At 39.4% G+C, this 19769-nt stretch overlaps 1 pseudogene; it reads right to left on the reverse strand.

Annotated features, from left to right (window-relative positions):
- Positions 1-6313: 6313 nt before the first annotated feature.
- On the reverse strand, positions 6314-7384 carry LOC118520397 (NAD(P)H pyrophosphatase NUDT13, mitochondrial pseudogene; annotated as a pseudogene).
- Between the last annotated feature and the right edge of the window lie 12385 nt (positions 7385-19769).

Consider the following 19769-nt stretch of genomic DNA (forward strand, 5'->3'; position numbering starts at 1 on the left):
CTTGTCCGGCAGAGGTGTTACTCAGCCCTGGGCTCTCCCGCCAGGCCTCCCCTCCCCTCTCCAGCCCGGGGTCGTCGGGAGTTGTCCACGTAGCGCATGTGCCTCCAGCCCCTCCCCACCCAGGATCCGAGACTATTCCTTGAATTCCTTGTTTTGGGGTCCCATTCTTTCAATGATCGGGAGGAGTTGGGAGAGAGAACCCCTCCCTAAAGCAACACTGGTTTGCAGAGCTGATCTAAATGTTTATGGGTTCCTACCGGTACTGAGGGGCCCAGAGACCTGATTTCAATGGCATGAACAATACACCCAATCTTCCTTTACTACTGGAGCTGCCCAAATCGGAGAAATCAATGTTTAAATCAAAGGGCACTTCTCTTGAGCCCCTACCGAGTCCAGTGTTTTGAGCTAAGGGTGATAGTGAAGAAAAGAATTCATTTTTGCCTCTAAAGGACAGTGGTAGGGAGGAGGTTCCACATTAGGTGAGAGAGTACTACACTTCGGGTAGCCCGTAGGGAATTTAATTTCCTATTGGCTATCCTGAAGTTCTGCTCTCTGGAAATTTACTTAAAACATTTGCTTTTAAGTGAATGATTTTAAGCTTTAGCTGTATGTTAGAATCCAGGCCAGTGGGTCCAGAATCTCTGGGCTGAGACCCTGGGATCGCTATGCAATTGTGATTGCCAGCCAAGATCTTTTAAAGGATTCTAACGAATTGGTGGAGAAAACTCCCTTAGAAAGTTTTAGCTGTGTCAGTGATGCGTTCTCCACAAGAGGTCTGCAGACTTATCTTTGTAGAATTGATGTTTCTTAGATGTGACAATTTGTTGTTCTTATGACACATTATTTCTTTAAAGATAGACCGTTATGTAGATTAATTTGGGGTAGTTCTTTTTTTTTTTTGCTTGATATTTATTTATTTAGGTCAGCGGTGGTCATGTCTGGATTCTGAGGAGTCTTTTTCCTCACTCAAGATTATTAAGATTTTGGGAATTACTTACCAAAACCATTTTATGACTAGGTTACCAGGGAAATAAGATGACCTGTCTAGAGGCTTGCTTAGGTATGGCCTGATCTCCAGTTACTTTTTAAAAATCTGTGGTATGTGTTTTATTGGCAATGACTCTGTAGATTACATATATTTGTTTAATAATTATTAAATAATAGAAATTCCAATGTAAGTCTACAGATATGTCAAGGTAGGGAGCTTGTTTTTTTGGTGAGGCAAAGCATAAACTTATTATTTCAGGTTATAAATAAAACAAGTTAATGGTGACATCAACTGCTAGAATATGAAATGTCAGCCTACCCTTATTTTAATATGGTAAGTTTCCAGTCAAAAGGGAAGGAGATTTTTAAGGGTAAGGAATAAAGAGATCCCCAAATGGGAGAAATTTCTGTAAACTTGGGGTGATTATCAGCCATCCTGACAACTGAGACCAGTTCTGGTGTCCAGGAAGCCTCCAAAGTGGGAACTGCATTTTCAACAGCAGGCCTGCCAGTTTGGAGAGTTCCTAAATGCTCAGCCTTTTGGAATTTATGGCACTTAGAAACCCATTTCCCATGGAGAGAGTCCTGTTTGTTTTATGAGTATTATCTCCCCATAAGAAAATAGCTCGGATATTGTATAATGGCAGCCCACAGGAATATAGGTTTATTTCCCAACGAGATTAGATGTTGGAAGGTAAAGAACCTTGAACTTGAGTTGAGTGAATTTGGGTATTTGGTCTCTTACTACTTATGTGCACATGAGTGAGCACTTAATGTCTCTAAGCCTCGATTTTTCATCTATAAAATGGAATAATAATGGCTGTTAAGGTATGATATTAATCACAACAGTTCTGACATTAAATTATAATTGGAAATGAAATGGAGGGGTGGAAAACCTTAAGTTTTGTTCACTCCCGATTAGCTGTCATTGCTTTGGCCCAGTTAACTGTGAACAGCCAGCTCCTGATACCTTTCACTTCAGCTTATTAGACCTGACCCTACCTCTATTAAATACTGGGGGCATATTTGCTCAGAGCATTTACAACCCCTTGTGAAAAAGGGTGAGGTTGGGAAAATGGAAGACTTGAAGTTTCTCTCAACTAGGACATGAAATCTAGGTAATTTAGTTGTTTTTTTTTTTTAAGATTTATTTATTTTAGAGATAGAGGGAGTGGGGAGAGGGGCAGATGGAGAGAATCTTTAAGCAGACTCCCCGCTGAGTGCAGAGCCCCACATGGGGCTTGGGGCTCGATCTCACAAACCCTGAGGTCATGACCTGAGCCAAAATCGAGAGTTGGTGCTTAATTGACTGAGCCACCAAGGTGCTCTGGTAATTTGGGATTTTTGATGTTCGTCAGAAGGTACTGCACAGCCTGGTCATGACCTATTTATCATAATACAGGAGGCAAGACTCCTTAACGAGAGAGCATCAGAATCTGCTTCAGGTACTGCTCTTGGTTTTATGGGTTTTCATGTTAATGGGAGTGGTTGGAGAAGTTAGGCTTTTAAAAACCCTGCGAAAGCTTCTCTCAGCTGGAGTAGAATTTGGTCTTGTCTGTCATTTCTGGTTTATTGGATGCTGAGTGTAAATAAAATAAGATTCTCCCAAATGAGCAATCTGTAAATTTTTAAAAGTTGCCCCAGGACTCCAAAAGAACCTCAACTACTTGTCCTGGTAGTTGTAAGCACATGTGCTCTCTTATCACAACTTATTATGAGGGTCAGTTTAAATAATATAAATGAAAATATTATAATCTATAACTGTATACAGATATGAGGTGATGGTATTCTTTACAGGTGTTTGTATTAATAGTTAACTTGGTACAATGAAAAAAGTTGGCTTTGTTTTTTCATTTGTGAAAGGGGAATAACACTTCTTCATAGGGGTATTGTAAAAGTTAGGATAATATTTGTAAATGCTCATGGCATGGTGTCTGTATAGTACTCAATAATTATCAGCTATTATTAATTAGACGGATTTTAGGATTAAATAAGGAATAGACCTCAGACAGCTACATGTGATATGGATGTATGCATCACACTGTGTGTGTAGAAAGTGTATCTGTATGTTTTCTGTTAGTCTCCCTCCCAATTATGCAGAATAAAATAGTACATTGATGGATTAAGGATAGTTAATAGGCATTGGACTGATAAATAAGATTTCTAACTCTTTCTAATATTGATGCTATTTGTTGCTTAGATAAGAGCCAGCAAAAGAGATGAGAACTGTTGAGAAAAGTTGTTTGCTGAAAATAAAATGCTGAACTGTTTACATTTCTTCAGCTGCTTTTTATCAAGACTTTCAAACCCCAGTCTGAAGCTGTCTGTTACAGTGAGAGCATGCCAACCAGGGGCGAGTGAAACCTTCATATTCCCAAAGGCTACTGCACACAATAGTCAGCAAATTGTTAAATTGAACACAAGCAGGGGATATTTGGATTCAATTAGTTTCTTTTGCTCTTTCTCTGTTTCTCTCTCTCATAGTTTTATATATGAAAATTACTGAATTCTGCAGGTTTTTGGATACATTTTAGGGAGGTGTAGAGTTTGGAGGCTAGGATCACAGGCTCCTAGAGCCAGCCAGAATGAGAAATCAAATAATGAATTTAAAACTTGCATGCTGTGATCTTGCCCAAGTTAATTAAACTTTCTCAGCCCCAGTTCCCTCTTCTATGAAATGGAGATAACAGAAGTACCTTCCACCATGTGTTAAAATACTTGGCATAGTGCCTAGCACAGAGTAAATGCTTAATGTTAGCTGTCATTAATAAATGTCATCAGTAAATGTTAGCTGTCATTACTGATTCAGATTGAAACCTCCAAGATTTGTAAATTTAATTCTGATTGTACATCTACTTGTTAGGTTATTATGTTTTTATACTCCTATTATATAAGCAGTCATGCTATTGCAATGTATAATAAATTGTGGTTAAGAAAAAATTATTTAAGTTTGATGTGATCAAAATAGAGCATTTTAAGGCCATTTTCAGTTTTAAATGCTATAGTTCTTTGTCCAGAGTGGTAGCCACTAGCCATTGTGGTTATTGATCACTTGAAATGTAGCTAGTTTGAAATTAAGTGTGCTTTAAGAGTAAGGTGCAGACTAAATTTCAGAGACTTAGTAGAAAATTAAGAATAACAATTTTGGGGTACCTGGCTGGGTCAGTCGGTTAAGTGTCCAACTCTTGATTTCGGCTCAGGTCATGATCTCAGGGTTGTAAGATGGAGCCCTGAGTCTGGCTCCGTGCTCAGAGGGGAGTCAGCTTGAGATTCTCTCTCTCCCTCTCCCTCTGCCTCTCCCACTCCTGCTCTCTCTCTTATTTATTTGAGAGAGAGAAAAAGAGCGCGCATGAAGGGGGAGGGACAGAGAGAGAGGGAGAAGCAGACTCTCTGCTGAGATCCCAGGTCCCTGGGATCATGACCTGAGCCGAAGACAGATGCTTAACCGACTGAGCCACCCAGGTGCCCTAAATAAATAAATCTTAAAAAAAGGAATAATTAACAGTTTTATGTTGATCACATGCAGAAATGATAACATACTGGGTTAAATAAAATATGTTAATTATACTTATTAATAAGTGATAATTATTAACTACATTAACAATTTTTCCGTTTTTACTTTTAAAAATATGACTGTTAGAAACTTTAAAATTACATGTGTGACTTGCATTTGTGGTTCACATGTTATTTCTATTCAACAGTACTTCGCTAGAGAGTAAAATAACCAACTAGCTATACGCAAGTGTCCTACATACTTTGTTAATTTAGATTTAGGAAGTGACTTGTCAACAAAGTGAAAATAAGTTACCTTATAGTGCTTTCTGTTGCTTCCAGTTTTCCGACTTGATTCTCAGGGATTTGGAGACATGGTACAGTACTTCCTGAGCAGTGTTCCTTGCTTAGGAATTTCCTTTCCCTGCTGGTTGGACATTAAAGAGATTTGTGAACCTCTAGAAAGTAAGACTCCAGATTTGATCCTCTAGAATAAATCCTTATAAGTTAAGTCAAGAACTAGTTAAGAGCTGGGGGAAAGAAGAACTCTTTTTATTTTTTATTTTTTTAATGTTGATTTTCATTTAAATGTGGTGAATGGTTTAAAAGCCATCATTCACACCTGAAATAAAAATATACATAGCAGAAGAATTTAGTTTTAAGTGTTTTTCTGTAGAACAAGGTAGGTTGAAAGTAAAAGGACGGAAAAAGATATCCCATGTAAACAGTATCCAAAAGAGAGCCAAAATGGCTATCCTGTATCAGACAAAATAGATTTTAAGATAAAATTATCTAAGACAAAGTAGGATATTTTATTATGATCAAAGGGTCAATCAGCCAGGAAGACACAGCAGTTACGTATACACGTACCTACCAACAGAGCCCCAAAATACATGAAGCAAAACTTGACAGAACTGAAGGGAGAAATTCAACAAAATAGTTGGAGACTTCAATCTCCACTCTTTTTTTGTGTGTGTGTGTGGAAATTTATTTTATTTCCTCCAGATAAATTCTCCCTTATGACAAGGTATGGAATGACATACATGAATGATGAGCAATCCTAAATTTAGTTTATCCCATAAAACAAGAAATGGTTCGCTCTCATTAATCCCTTAGCTGAAGTTACAACACTTAACAGTATGCAAATGGCAGTGACCATTTTATATTTAGGAAATCGGACACGGCAAAGTGATCATCTTTTCCTTGGGTCACAAGCTGAGCAAGTAACAGCAAAAGACATAGCTCTCTTAAGCCCCACTGGGATGCAATTACCCCAGCAGAACATCACTGCGTCTGATTTATTACAGAGTACTCTGAGGAAGACCTTGGCTCCCACTTTCTTCATCCCTTCAGATGCCTTAAAGAAATAAGGCTTTTACTTAAATACCATGTACAAAATACCTGTACATGAATTTTTTAATGTTATATTGTGCCATTTTTCTTAGTCCTATGAGGATGAAAGGTAACTCAGTAGTGGGTTGAGATTTGCTATGTATCTTCAATACTAAGATAAAATTAAAATTATACCAGGCACATTTTGGCAGTTAGTGTAAACCCAGCATTAACGAGATACATGCCAAAAGATGTTTGCTTCCAAGACAGTGAAAATGGGTGCATGGGGGCCTATATCCAAACTAATGCTTCAAACTTCCCTCTGATTTCGACGAGTGTCATTATCAGTTTGGCACTTTGATTGCCTATGAACAGGAACTTCCTTACACTGCTATATTCATCCTCGCTCTGCCTTAGTATAAAGTTGGAGATGGCCTTTGGTCACCTCCCCTTTATCAACTGATCTCTTTTATGCACCTCCAGGATACTGATCCACGTGGCTCAATCTGAGCTAAGCGGGCAGAGTAGAGCAGGACGGCTTTTCCACCCACTCCTTAATCAGTTGGTGGGCAATGGCTAACTTAGGGGGCAACCAGAATGTCCCATACTGTTGCTGAGTATATGGATTGTTTTTCCTCAGGGCTGTGGCTACCTCATCATGACTGAACCAGCCAGCTGCCTCTAGTTCTTTCAAGTTCACCTGGATCTCTGTCTGCCCTGCTTGCACAGTTGCATGACAAGCAATCATGAGTGAGCTATTAGGAAAGGGCCAGTGCTGGGATGCAGAGTACTGCAGTCTTTCCACCTCCAATCCCACCTCTTCTGCAACTTCTCTCCGGACAGCCTCTTCTAGACTTTCACCTATATCACAAAAACCTGCCAAGACAGAATACATTCCCTTGGGAGAGGAACTCTGGCGGGCAAGCAGACATCGAGTCCCATCTGACACCAGAGTGATCACCCCAGGAGCCATCTGTGGATAATAGAGAATCTTATTGGAAGGGCACACACGCTTGCTGCCAGCCATATTCTTCTTGGTGGGCTGCCTGCTTCTGCTACAGTACTGATGAGCATCATGCCAACGGAGAAGAGCCTGAGCCGTGGTCAGCAAGGAGGCATCCTTTGTATTCAGCTAAAAGAGCCTTCCTCAGCTCAGTGAAAGAGCCCTTGAGCTCTGTCTCCATTTCTGGTTTCTGTAAGGAAGCATTTATGGAAGAGGAGCTTTTTAGACCTAGATCCAGAGCAAACCACGCTTCATGCTGTTCAGAGCATCCAGTCAGCACAGAGTCTTCTATTCTTTGTGTGTCCTGTCCAAACCTTGCCAGGAGCCTTTCCAACTCTAGTAGGCTATGCCTGGAGGCCTGGTATTGGTGTCCCGATTTCTGAAGCAAAGGAGCCAGGCTATGAAAGAGATAAAATGCTCCTGTCTGCTGGGCTTTTTTACATGCATCATCATCTTCCTACAGTTCAAATAAATACCGAGTCTTAGTGACATAAGTTGACAGCAGCCTAAAGTACCAAAAAGAGTTTCTCCTGCAGGCAATTCCACAATACAGGGACATTGTCAGGTCTTTGAATTCTGTTGGGGGAGGGTGCCTTCCTAGGCCTCAAGAATCAGCAGAAACCAGGGAACTCCTCTCAATCTCCACTCTTAATAATGGATAGGACCTCTAGGCAGAAGATGAACAACAAACAGAAGACATGAAGAACACCTTACACCATCTAGACCTAACAAACATCTGTAGGACACACCATCCAACAACAACAGGATACATATTCTTCTCAAGTGCACAGGGAACATTCTCCAGAAGAGATCACATGTTGGGCCATAAAACAAGTCTTGGTAGATTTAAAAAGACTCAAATCATACAAAGTATGTTCTCCATCCTCAGTGAAATGAAATTCGAAATCAAGAACAAAAGGAAATCTGAGGAATTCACAAAAAAGTGGGCCAGCATCCCTTCTAAATAACAAATGGGTTGAAGAAGGAATCACAAGAGAAATTAGGAGATACTCTAAGATGAATGAAAAAACCACAGGAGACCAAAACTTAAGGGATACAGTGAAAGCAGTGCTCTTGGGAAACTTCAGAGTTGCAAACATCTTTGGTAAAAAAGAAAAGAGAGCTCAAATCAATAATGTCACCCAGTTTCTTCAAAACTAGAGAAAGGGCAAACTAAACCCAAGCAAGCAGAAGAGATAATACAACCGAGAAAGGAAATAAGTGAAATGAGAATTAAAAAACCAAGAGGAAAAAAAGCTGTTCCTTTGAAAAGATCAACAAAATTGACAAACCTTTAGCTAGATCAAGAAAAAAAGACTGAATTACTAAAATTAAAAATAAAAGGGGCTATTAATACCGAACTTTCTGGAATAAAAAAATTATAATGAAATGCTATGAACAGTTGTATGCTAACAAATTAGATAACATGGATGAAATGGAAATCCCTAAAAAGTCACAACTACAAAATGAAATCGAGAAGAAATAGAAAATCTGAATAGTGGGGTGCCTGGGTGGCTCAGTTGGCTAAGTGTCCAACTCTTGATTTCGGCTCAGGTCATGATCTTAGGGTCCTGAGATGGAGTCCCACATCCAGCTCCATGCTCAGTGTGGAGTCTACTTGTCCCTCTCCCTCTGCTCCTCCCCCTGCTTCCTTGCTCCTGCTCTCTTTCTCAAACAAATAAATAGAATCTTAAAAAAAGTAAAGAAAATCTGAATAGACCCATAACAAGCAGAGAGACTGAATTAGTAATAAAATTTCCCACAAAATTCCAGGGCTAGATGGCCTTATTGGGGAATTTTACCAAACATTTAAAGAAGAATTAATACCAATCCTTTCTAAGGTCTTCCAAAAACTAGAAGCAGAGTGAATATTTATTCTATGAGGCCAGTTTTAACTTGATACCAAAACCAAAGACATCACAAGGAAACTGCATACCAACATAAATATTGATGCAAAAATTCTCAACAAAATCCTAGCATACTGCATTCAGCAACATATAAAAAGAATCATATATCATGACTAGGTGGGATTTATCCTAGGAATGTGAAGTTGGTATAACATAAGAAAATCAATCAATGTAATATACCATATTAATGGAATAAAGTATAAAGACCACATGATCATCGAAATTGATGCAGAAAAAACCTTTGACAGAATCCAACACTCTTTCACGATAAAAACACTCAACAGACTAGGAATAGAAGGCAACTTCCTAAAATTTCCATCTATGAAAAACCCACAGCTAATATCATACTTACTGGGGTAAAAAATGAATGCTTTCTTCCTGAGATCAAGAAAAAGACAAGAATGTCCATTGTCATCATTTCTATTCAACATTATACTGGAGAGTCACAGATGGTATGATCTTGTATAGAGAAAATCCTGATGAATCCACAAAAATTTTATTAAAACAAATAAATGAATTCAGCAAGGTTGCAGGATACAAGATTAATACACAGAAATCATGTATCATGTACTAGCAATGAACAATCAAAAAATGAAATAAAAAATCTCTACGATAGCATCAAAAAATAATAAAATACTCAGAGCAAGTTTAACAAACATATAAGACTTATACACCAAAAATTATAAAACATGGCTAAAGAAATTTAGAAATATCTGAATAAATGGAAAGACATTCCATGTGCATGAATTGGAAGACTTAATACTAAGATGGCAATACTCCCCAAACTGATCTACAGATTTAACAATACCTATCAAAATTTCAACTGCTTTTTTTCTTCAGAAAAAGCTGATCCTAAAATTCATATGAATTGCAAGAGACTACACATAGCCAAAATAATCTCAAACCAAACAAAAGTTGAAAGACTCACACCTTGATTTTAAAGCTTATTATAAAGCTACACTGTGATACTGGCATAATGATAGACACAAAGATCAGTGAACTTGAATGAGGACTTCAGAAATAAACATATTTGTGGTCAATTGATTTTTGAGAAGGGTGCTATGATGGTTGATTTTAGGTTTCAGCTTGGCTAGGCTATGGTGCCCAGTTGTTTGGTCAAACACTAGATGTTTCTGTGAAGATGTTTGTAGATGTGATTAACATTTACAATCAGTTGACTCTAAGTAGATTACCCTCCATAATGGGTGGGTCTCATCTAACCAGTGGAAAGCCTTTATAGCAAAGGCAGGTTTCCAGAGGAAGAAGCATTTCTGCTTCAGGACATAGAAACACCTTTTGGCTTGGTCTGCAAATTTCAAACTCCATACTGCAAAATCAACTCTTGCCTGAATTGACACTTGCTGTCCTGCCCTAAGGATTTCAGACATGCCAGTCCCCATAATCACATGAGCTAGTTCCTTAAAATAGATCTCTTTATATATATCCTATTGGTTCATTTTCTCTGGAGAACCCTGACAAATACAGGTGCCAAGGTCATTCATGCGAAAGAACAGTCTTCTCAACAAATGTTGCTGGTACAACTGGATATCCACATGCAAAAGAATGAAGCTGAACTGCTACCTTGTACCATATGCGAATCTCAAAATGGGGCATAGACCTAAATATAGGAGATAAAACTGTAAAATTCTTAGAAGAAAGCATAAGGCCTTTGATTAGGCAATGGTTTCTTAGATATGGCACCAAAATTACAAAAGACAAAAAAAGAGGAAAGATAAATTGGACTTCATCAAAATTAAAAACTTCCGTGCTTCAAAGGAAACCATCAAGAGAGTGAAAAGACAACCCATAGAATGGGAGAGAATATTTGCTCATCCTGTATCTGATAAGGGACTTGTATCCAGAATATATAATGAACTGTTACACTCAGTAACGAAAAGACACCCGATTAAAAAGTAGGCAAAACAGACATTTGAATAGACCTTTCCCCACAAAAGATACATGAATGCAAATGGCTAGAGAGTATGTTAAAAATGTTCAACATCATTAGTCATTAGGGAAATATAAGTCAAAAGCAAAAAAGGGTATACTGCTAGGATAACTATAATAAAAAAGACAATAGCAAGTATTGATGAGGATGTGGAGAAATTGGGACCCCTCATCCTGGACCCCGGGCACATTGCTGATCAGACCATAAAATGGTGCAGTCAAGCTGACAAACAGTTTGGCAGTTCTTCAAAAGTTATGCAAAAAGTTACCATATGACCCAGCAATTCTACTAAATACATGCTCAAGAGAAATGGAAACATATGTCTACACAAAAACTTTTACATGAATGTTCACAGCAACATTATTCATGATAGCCAAAACGTGGAAATAATCCAAAATATCCATAAACTGATGAATAGACAGACAAAATGTGGCATATCTATTTGGCAATAAAAGGAACAAAGTACTGATACATATTGCAACGGGGATGAACCTTAAAATTATTATGCCAAGTGAAAGAAGCCAGACACAAAAAGTCACATATTTTTTGGTTCCATTTATGTGAAATGTCCAGAAGCAGCCAATCCATAGACACAGAAAGTAGATTCGTGTTTGCCAGGGGCCTGGAGGGGAAGGGAGGGAAGGTGGAGTGACTGCTAGTTTCTTTTTGGGGCGATGAAGATGTTCTGGAATGTGACAGTGGTGATGGATGCGAAACTCTATGAGTAAATAACTGTATATCTAAAAAGTGTGAACTTTATGGTACGTGAATGATACCTCAAAAGACTGTTACTTTAAAAACTGTTTTTCCTTAGTGATCTGAAGGAAATTGATCCAGACCTCAATTACTATTTTTTTTCCTATTTTCACACTGTTTTTAATTCAATTCAGAATACACGGATGATAGCATTCCTCACCTTCAAACCTGATCATTCCTAAGCCATTATTTTGGAGGAAAGGGACTAGAGAGATACTGATATGATTTAGTCTATCTATTTTCCTCTCCATGCATTTGCTATTTATAGCAAGCATCTCACAGTTTGGATACTATGATGTGCACATTTTACCTCATGCATTATGATGGCATTCACATGGAATATCAATTGTGACATCAATCTACAACTCAAATTTTCATGTACTGGCAGGAGAGAGTTTTAGCTGTCTGTAGTTAATGAAGTAGAAACAAAAGGAACCTCATAATATAGTTCATACTCTTTAATTCCATCCACACTATGTGTTGTACTGCTTTATGCCACGCTTTACTGTGTTAGCATTTTTTTTTTTAACATTTTACTTATTCACTTATTTAGCAAATATTTATTGGGCACTTTCTCGGCAGTGGGCACTCCTTGTGGGGATTCAGTAGTGAGCAGGACTGGGTTCCCAACTTCATGGAGCTTATCTTTTAGAAGAAGCCAGACAATAAAAAAGTCAACTGAGTAGATTAGATAACTCATACGGTGACCAGTGAAAGGAAGACAGTGGGTCAAGAATGACTGGGTGGAGTTGGGTGCTACGTTGGGGGAGATACTTGAGCAGAGACTTAAAAGATGAGACGATTAAAGAAATGGGAGAAATTCCTATTTCCAGCAGAGGACACAGCAAGTGTAAAAGTCCCAAGACAAAATGGAGTCTGGTGTATTCCAGGGAGGAAAGAAGAGTACAGCCAGAGAGGAGTAAGCCATGAGGGGAGGGCTGAGAGGCAAACAGGGGCCAGATCGCCGGGGGCATTGTAATCCTTCAGTAGTATGACTTATTCTAAGTGGAACGGGTTAAGTAAGGGATATGACTGGTTTTAACAGATCATTTAACATTTAAACAGTTATAAAAGGTGATTTTGGAGTAATATAGAAAACAGTAGGAGGGAGTGAGGAGGCTGGGCGAGCATGAGGAGGTCACTGTGGTACTCCAGGCCAGAGAATAAGGTGGCTTGGACTACAGCAATTGACAGTGTCCAGAGTGGTCTGATCGAGATAGTTGGCTTTCCGAAATAGAGCAGGATGTAGGGTGCAGAGGCAGATCCAAGTTTTGTGGGACCTGAAACCTAACACAATTTGAGGCCCCTCTATAAGAAAAACGAAACACCGAACATAAAATGAGGTCCTCTGGAGGGGCTTCGTGTGAGCGAAAGATCTGGAAGTTTAAGCTTCTCGAGCTCCATGGTGAATCCTCCTCTGGAGGAAGTGAGATAGAGAAGTCGAGGCTGCCTAGGATTTGGGTCTGAGCAACGACAATGCCACTAAAATGAGGATGTGTGTGGGGTAAGTTCTGGCGAGAAGAAATTGAGAGGCGAGTTTCATTCATGGTAAGTTTGAGATGCCTAGGAGACATCCAAGTGGGGGATGTCCAGCAAGCAGTTGGACAGGGATGCCTGGAGCTCAGGAAGAGGGTGGGGCTGGAAATACCAATTGAGGCATCATATTCATGGCATTTAAGGCTGTGGAAGTGGATGGCATCACCTGGGGAAGAGACAAGAGGGTTAAGGACTCAGCCCTGAGACATCCCAACATTTAAGAGGCCAGGCAGAGGAGGTTTATTATTTTTAAAAATTTTTTTTATTATGTTATGATAATCACCATACATTACATCATTAGTTTTTGATGTACACCATGATTCATTGTTTGCGTATAACACCCAGTGCTCCATGCAGAACGTGCCCTCCTTAATACCCATCACCAGGCTAACCCATCCCCCCACCCCCTCCCCTCTAGAACCCTCAGTTTGTTTCTCAGAGTCCATCGTCTCTCATGGTTCGTCTGCAGAGGAGGTTTATAATTCACACATAATATAAATATAATCCTAAGGGGGAACCGATGGTAGTACATTGAACATGATTAGTCATCTTAAATTCTAATTCCCTTTTGATCTCAGGTTGGCAAGGGACTGACACCTAGGAATCCACTAATTAATGTCAAGATAGTTGGAAGAACAAGTAGGCACAGATGTTAAAGAAAAAGTCAATCCTATAACATTTTATTTGAAAGGATTATTTTTTATCTGTATTTTTTTTGTACTTCAGGAGTAATAGTATTTATTTGGTGCTAAGGAAATACTATTTTCTCTAAATTTTCTTCAGCTACTCAGCTCTCTTACCATCTAATCTACCTCTCTACCTCTCACTTAGAAACAAGGCTATAACAATATGGAATTAAAATAATTATTTAAAGACATTAGTTCAAACTAATACGGAGATGTCAGATGCTGTCCTCCCATCTCAATAGAAGTGTGTATCTAATTAGCTTTATGCTGACGTTTTTGCTCTATTATCAAAGAGATAATAGTTCCTGCCCTTTTAAAGAATGTGGGAAGGGAGTGGGGAAAAGCAGGAATGTGTTTTAAGCTCTCAGTGCCAAGTAAAATAAGAATGATACTGAAACTATGTTGTAGAAAGGCTTGTGTTACTTGGATTCAGCTGTAAGTCAAGTCTTTTCTTTTAAAACAGAACTGCCTATAGAAAATCTTGACAGAGGCACAAGCTTAAAGCTGGAATATTGATTGGTACTTGTGTCTAAATACCATCATGATAAAGGGATTCCATCGTTTCTTATTCAGGTTGGATTCAGGCAGAATCAGTTGCAGGGACTTCTTCCGGGGGCTCGGCCCATATGCCTTGACTGTTTAGTGGTTCTGAGGTTCAGAATCAGGGCTAAATCTCTTCCAAGGAAAGAAAACTATTTATTCTATTTAAAAACTAGAAGAAAACGACAAGACTTAAGCTGTTAACTTGAAAAGAAGCTTTAGAGGAAAGGTATCTATAAGTGATAGTTTATAGCGTATATTAAGTCAAGGTAAGGAGATAGAAAGTGATAGTGGTCCTATTTTTAACAGGGTGGTCAGGGGAGACCTTTCTGAAGAGCGGACATTTTAACATCTGAGAAGGGACTGCTTCATGGAAATTAATTTTCTGAAAGAGCAAAGTTATTTCAAATATTAATATTAAAAATGCTCCACCGTTTTATGTATCAGATTCACAATATCCTAGCCAACAAGACTTCCCTCCCTTCTGTGTCTGAGTGCTACCCTTCCGTACATTATTTCATCAACTGTCATGTTTAACCAATGAGGCTTCAACCATGTTTTCATAAAAAAAAAAAAAAAGATGCACTAGGGTCAGGGGGTCCCGATTCTAGTGGGAGTTCCACCACCAACCAGCTATGATCCTGAACTTGGCCCTGAAGGCTTCTCTAGGCCTCCATTTGCTCGTCTGTAAATCGGGAGTGTTGGACTCGATCCCTAGGATTATCTTCCCAGCCCCAGCATTTGAGGGTCATTAAGTCAATTATCACACTGTGTTCAAATAGGGTGATGAGTACGGAAGCCACTTAGGGATGCTCATCCTGAAAATGAAATTCCTCTGGATCTCTGAGATTTGAGGTCTTATATCACTGCCTGCTTTTCTCAAAGTTTTTTTTTTTTTTTTCATTTTCCTGTCAGTCATCTGCCACTTAATGTAGCTGCCAACATAAAATGATGGCTGTCTCTGCTTGTCACCTGCTCTCATCATCTGGTTTGCTGTGCTTTGGAAACCAGGTAACCTTAAAAGGCTATGAAACAGGCACAGAGGACAGAGCAGAGCCTATAGAGTACCACCCCGCATGAGCTTTATGACAATTATTATTTGGCCGCCCAGGTATTTTTAATTTGAGGGTTCATAAGTGTGTTCCAGTTGCATAACTCTCCTAAGATGCTAACACAATGCCGTCTCCCACGACTAGAGTTATGGATGTTCCAACACATATACGTATAAGCAAGTGACAGAATAGAGCAAAACTGATCAGAAAAGTCTAAATTAATCTCTGTGTAATAAAGGCATTGCCATTGACAAGTCCCCTGCCTCTAATAGTTTTCTTTGTAATTTTGTCTTTTTTATTTATTTATTTATTTATTTATTTTAGAGAGAGGGCATGTGTGAGTGGAGGAAGGGGAAGAAGGAGGAGGGGGAATCCCAGAGCTTAAAGCGGGGCTTGATTTCATGACCCTGAGATCATGACCCTGAGATCATGACCCTGAGATCATGACCTGGGCTGAAACCAAGAGTCAGACACATAACGGACTGAGCCAGCCAGGCATCCTGACTTTTTTATACGTAGTTAGGGGATTAAACTCTAGGAGAAGCAATTAAGTAAGGTAATCCATTAGGTTAGTAGTCTTTTTACTACTTAGTGGTTGATTTAGTTTTCCCACAATGAATATGAATTATGTTTTCCCTCATTTACTTGACTAGTGAGGTGAAAATTAAGATGAAATATACTCAGCCTCTGAGAGGACACAACCATAAGATATTTAAATATTTTTAATATTTTTAGAGGCCTAAGGTAGGACCTCTAAAGATTTTAAATAGGATTTATTTTGAGGCACTTGAGAAATTAAGAGTCTATAGGAAAGTAGGATGGAAAATCCTGGTGGATTGGATTTTGGTTAGTCGGTGAATAAATGGTGAAATGATCGTGAATATCACAATTGTAGGAAAAAGTAGGACCTTTTTGTCATAAAGGAAGTAACACAATTAGCAGCGGCCAGAGACAGAACAAGGTCGGACAGTGATAGTCTTACTTAGGTACTGCAAGGATCCTGATCAGGGAGAACAGCTGTGCCCATACATGGGTCCTGGAAAGGTTTCTCCCTGGAACCACCTAAATGAAACAAAACCTCATTTCTTACTGTTTTGGGGTGGTTACACACATAATTAAGGCAACGGTCTACATTCTTCTGGGCAACCCTAAACAAATTATGCTTTAAGTACATGAAAGCAGTTGACAGCTAATCTAAGAAGACACAGTGTCAAGGAACAATGAGCAGTCATGGTATTCTCATTCTTTCATTCTTGGTTTCTGTCTAGTAAGTTCTCTGTCCTTTCCCTTCCTTGTCGATACTACCATGGGGCCTCCGGAAGGTAAGAGAGCTAACAGGGCTTCCTGGATCTCACACAGAGAGACTTCTCCATCCAAAACCACCCAAATCGGTCCCTTGGTATGGATTAGGTTCTTAAAATTTTTCATCTAAATTTGAGGTTTGGGGATTACTTACAGTAGTCAGAGCTGTTCTCGGCACTGTGGTTGCTCCAGTCGTGGGATGTCATTAATCCCCAGTTCCGGCTTCATGGCTCAGAGAGGTCACCATGGAGACACTGACTGCAATTATGACCCGCTGTAGGCAAGCAGTGTCATGCTGTTGGCCTGTTTCAATTTGCCCACCGTACAAGCTTTATAGTCTATCCAGGCATTCAGATACTATAGGTTAACCAATCTGTTCCCAAAGCCACAGAAGGCAAAGGGAGTTCTGACCTTTGAGAACACAAAACTCATGCTGTTGAGGGCTACTCAGATTGCGTACACATGTTGTCATGGACTTCAGCTTTGAAACTATAGGAGTGGTTTCCTTATCTATGGATTTCAATTCTATTCTAGTAATCAACACTAAAAAGAAACTGATTTCTAAAATAGATAAAGATAAATTTCTATGGAAACAAGAGAAATTCCCTATTTTTTTTTTAAAGATTTTATTTATTTATTTGAGAGAGAGAGAATGAGAGACAGAGAGCACGAGAGGGAAGAGGATCAGAGGGAGAAGCAGACCCCACGCCGAGCAGGGAGCCCGATGTGGGACTCGATCCTGGGACTCCAGGATCATGACCTGAGCTGAAGGCAGTTGCTTAACCAACTGAGCCGCCCAGGCGCCCAAGAAATTCCCTATTAAATGTATTTTTGGCAGTTTGGTTTATAGCTCAAGTTCTTATATGATATATTCACTTACCAAGTTTGGCCTAGATTGTCCTGGTCCTCCGTGACCTAGTTTTGCTACATCTAGCATTCCATCATTCTGTTTATTTATTTTTGTAATTAATTAAAGCTAAACTTTAATTAAAACTCAACTTTTTGGTTTTTAAAATTGTTTCATAGGACATGTTCAGACCCTTCTGGATGGGTCATATTTTTTATTGGTGACGTGTGAGGTCTAAGCACTTTCAAAGTCTCTGCAAATCCTGAAAGTTCCTCGGCTCCATTCCTTGCTTCTTTGTCCTCATTTCCATCACATGTTCTGATGTTTTGGCCCATAGGCAGGGGTGATGGCCGTGAGGTGTCCTCGTGGCTTTTTGCTCAAGGATCCTACCAAGAATCCAAAACCAGAACTTTTGCAGCTTAAGAATCACTGACTGAATTATAAGGTGATTATAAGATGTATGAAGAACACATTAAAAGAAAGAATTCCAGTCTTTCCTCCAACCCCTATGATACTGACAGTTGTTTTGTTTTTTAGAAGGTGCTCGCTGACCTTGGCTGCCATGGCTGAACTTCGGGCATTACAAACCTACACCAAAGACTGGATTCAGGGGAATGTCTATTGATTTGTTCAGCAGCAGGCACAACAAGTGCAAGAATAGTTGAGTAGGAAGCATCACAGTAGATAAATATAGGCTGGAGAATCAGGTATGGGGAGGGCTGTGATGGGTGTTTTGCATTATGGCCCTGTTTGCCTTTTATGCCACTCAGTATCTAGCCACAGATGAGCCAGAAGAGTCTTGGGTAATCAGAAAGCTCTGTGACTTGTTTTTCCTCTCCTTTCTAAAATGTAAAATTTCTAATTATCATTTAGATATTTTGCCCTTCTTCAGTTAACAATAGTTCAGATCCTTCAAGCTGTTCATGTAACCTTCATAACATTTCCTTTAATACTACTATTTGGGATGGTGGTGTGCATGTCAGTGATGGATAATATAAGTGGCCTTTTGTCTTAAAAGAAAAAAAAGAAAAACTCCTATCCTCAATTCTTAAATATTCAATAACTCATATTGTGTTCAAGTGATCAACTGTGGTGCGTTCAGCTGCCCCAGAACTGGTCATAATTTTTTTACTCTTAACTCTTAAATCTTACATCTACCCACTCACAAGTGGGTACATCCTTATTTCCTTCCTACCATCATGAGCCTTATTTTTGGGACTGTTGAGCCTACAGACTTAAAAAAAAACTTAAAAAATATTTTTGAAATGTTCACATTTAAATGAAGCAACATGATAAATTATTATAGAGATGAAGGGAAAGGCCTGGAAGCAGAGGGCTGGGTTTGCCCATCCATGGCTGTACCTTTCATGAACATGTTCGCACTGAGCCCCCGCTGAACTGCTTATCTTGAGATGCACGTTTTCATGTTACATCATTCATTTAGGGAAACAGCTCAGCTATACTCTCAGCTGGGGTTGAAGATGGATCACCTCATAATGTCATTCAGACAAAAACCGGGTTTATCTTTTCAGGCAATAATTTCAAAGTGTCATAGAAAATGAAGCATATTTGCCCACTGGCCCCTTCTGTGTCAGTTTTTGCACCAATATAGAGAGCCTGTTTTGCAGGACTCACTGCTCAAAGGGCCTTCCTGAAATGTATCTCCATGATCCTCTACTCAAAAGTTCTTCTCTGCAGGAAGTGGGGACCTTTTGACTCATTTTATCTTCAGCTTCCATTCTATGAAAATCTGACATGAGATATGAAAATTCTTGCAAACCATAGATTCATAGAACTAGAAAGAACTAGAATAAATCAAACTCATTTGATTAGGACTCATATAATTTATATAATGGAGGATTAGGTGTGAAGCAACCCAGAGATTAAGAATCTAGTATGCAGGGGGCGCCTGGGTGGCTCAGTCGTTGTGTCTGCCTTTGGCTCAGGTCATGATCCCAGGGTCCTGAGATCAAGCCCCGCATCAGGCTCCCTGCTCAGCAGGAAGCCTGCTTCTCCCTCTCCCACTCCCCCTGCTTGTGTTCCCTCTCACTGTCTCTTTCTCTCTGTCAAATAAATAAATAAAATCTTAAAAAAAAAAAAAGAATCTAGTCTACACTTAACCTTTCAAAAAGAAATTTTTCTGGGCTTCTGGGTGGCTCAATTGGCTGAGCGTCCAACTCTTGGTTTTGGCTCGGGTTTTGATCTCATGGGTTGTGGGATTGAGCCCTGCATCAGGCTCCTTGCTCAGTGGGGAGTCTGCTTGAGATTCTCTCCTCTGCCCCTCCCCCCTCATGCACACATGTGCGCACTCACTTTCTCTCTCAAAATAAATAAATAAATCTTAAAAAAAAAAGAAATTTTTCATGGGAAAAGGATCTGAA

The sequence above is a fragment of the Halichoerus grypus genome, chromosome 4 (genome assembly GCF_964656455.1).
Source record: "Halichoerus grypus chromosome 4, mHalGry1.hap1.1, whole genome shotgun sequence".
NCBI classification, from domain to species: domain Eukaryota; kingdom Metazoa; phylum Chordata; class Mammalia; order Carnivora; family Phocidae; genus Halichoerus; species Halichoerus grypus.